Source organism: Scomber japonicus, chromosome 20 (assembly GCF_027409825.1).
Source record: "Scomber japonicus isolate fScoJap1 chromosome 20, fScoJap1.pri, whole genome shotgun sequence".
In the NCBI taxonomy this organism is placed as follows: Eukaryota; Metazoa; Chordata; class Actinopteri; order Scombriformes; family Scombridae; genus Scomber; species Scomber japonicus.
This window is the reverse complement of record NC_070597.1, coordinates 17887878-17889904: the sequence shown is the minus strand read 5'-3', so window position 1 is coordinate 17889904 and position 2027 is coordinate 17887878. Positions and strand designations below refer to the sequence as shown.

The window sequence follows — 2027 nt, the reverse complement described above, 5'->3', positions numbered from 1 at the left end:
AGAGGAGAGGAGAGGAGAGGAGAGTATTATATCCGAATCAGTTTCAAATATGTACGGATGTATTTCAAAAGTTTAAACTTTGAGTAAATGCCAGAAAAAAGAAAAAAAAATCTGTCTACTATTGTTCGTATATGTAGCCTCTGGAGCTGGTGGAAGTCTACCAAGGGGCACCTTCCCTTCAAGGAGCTAACCAATCAGAGAAGAGAGGGCTCATCAGGAGGGGAGGCAGCAACTAAAACAGACTGTTACACACTGGTTGTAGATTTAAGATTAGTCTAGATTTGCAGTTTTTTGGTGTTATATATGCACACTCACCAACTACTTTATTAGGAACACCTGTGCAATCTAATGCAATCCAATAAAACAGCTCTGCCATAAATTCTACTTTTACAAAGCTTATATATTTTCAGTTTTTGTTGACATTGTCAGAGAGGTGATAATTCTACTCTATTCTATTTATTACTGAGGTCATAGTGGTGGTGTGCTATGGTGCATTATATTGAAAGGTGTTCCTAATATTTTGTCCACGCCATTAACATACATGGGGCAACATATATAATAATAACGACTTCAGTAATAACCATAAAGTAGAATTATCGCCTTTCTGACAATGTCAACAAAAACTGAAAACGTAGAAGCTTCGTAATTATAGAATTTATAGCAGAGCTGTTTGTGTTGGATTGAATTAGATTGCACAGGTGTTCCTAATGAAGTTGCCTGTGAGTGTAATTGTAAATGGAATGTCTTTGGGTTTGGGGCTGTGCTGGGTGACCAAAACAACTCATTGTGATGTGACTTGTGATGGGTATTTTCACTGTTTTCAGACACTGACCATGTAATTATTAATTGCAGCTCTTAGAACTATTGCTCACTTTGAGGACAAATGACGTAGAGCCTTGACCAAATAATACCATTTCTAAATATTATGTTCCAATACTGTTGTGGCAAATTTGTACTATGAGCATTCAATCAGAGAGGGAGGTAAACTTGGAGGAAAGCCAGCCATTCTCTGGTTAGTTGGTAGTAAAGCAAAGAGCAGAAAGCCATTTACAACCACACACACCCATTAGATAAGATTAGATTAACTGAGAACATACACAGTACATGTGAGCATGCACACAGATATCACTTATATTATGACTAGTAGAGATAAATAAAGCAATATAACCCCCGCACATATCCTACAATTCAGTCAAAATCGATTTATGAACACTGCAGAGACACAGATACTGCATCTGCTGCACACACCCTTCAACGAGACAGCGACTGCGAGCAAGTGTGGTTGCACAAAGTGTGACCATTGTCAACAAATACTGACAAGGTAAGCAGCACAGGGAAAACCACACATGTACACGCTGAGCCAACTGTGGTCTCAGACAAAGCCCATTCAGCTTCTATAAAAAGAAGAGAGACATAGCAGTTGCTTTGTCTGAAAGTTTAATTAGCATAGCACCTAGAGTATTCAAAGATAGAAGGCCTGGCACCCGATGGGGAGGCGTGAGCCAAAAATCGCTCCGGCCAGTCTGTGCTATTTTAAAAAGTTGTTGTTGATTCAGTCTGCTTTGTTTTGACATTAAAAAAACTCTGCGTATGTGTGGCGTGTAACATTTACTTGTCTTGCAGGATGCGTACATTATTTATAAAATGAGTTCAGCTCAGGATATACTGCTGCATATAAAGAGTGTGTCTACCTCTGTTGGTCGCCTGCAGCTCTGTGTGTTGCTGTTCAGACTGATTGAGTGGTGTGCTGTATGGCCAACTGTGCTTCCGGCTGGTGGACTGCCCGCATCGATTGCTCGGACGAGCCCCTCTTCTGGCGCACAGACAGAAATAGAGAGAGAGAGAGAAAGAGATGGAGACAGAGGGAGAGGGAGAGTGGAAATGAGCAAATATAGAGAGAAAAGTGAGGAAGGTAGAGCAGGACAGAGAGAAGAATGGAGGGGAGAGAAAACAGAGGGGAAAAAAAGGGGAACATTAGCTTAAATGAAAGTTTATTAGCTGTATCAGTCAGTCAGTCGGGTGGGGTG

General features: G+C 40.7%; 1 long non-coding RNA gene across 2 annotated transcripts in view; it reads right to left on the bottom strand.

Annotated features, from left to right (window-relative positions):
- Positions 1–1496: 1496 nt before the first annotated feature.
- LOC128381327 (uncharacterized) overlaps positions 1497–2027 on the bottom strand; it is a 39754-nt gene continuing 39223 nt past the window's right edge. For both annotated transcript variants that reach the window (XR_008323538.1, XR_008323539.1), the window contains exon 3: positions 1497–1813. This is a non-coding gene — a long non-coding RNA (uncharacterized LOC128381327). The remainder of the gene's footprint in view (positions 1814–2027) is intronic.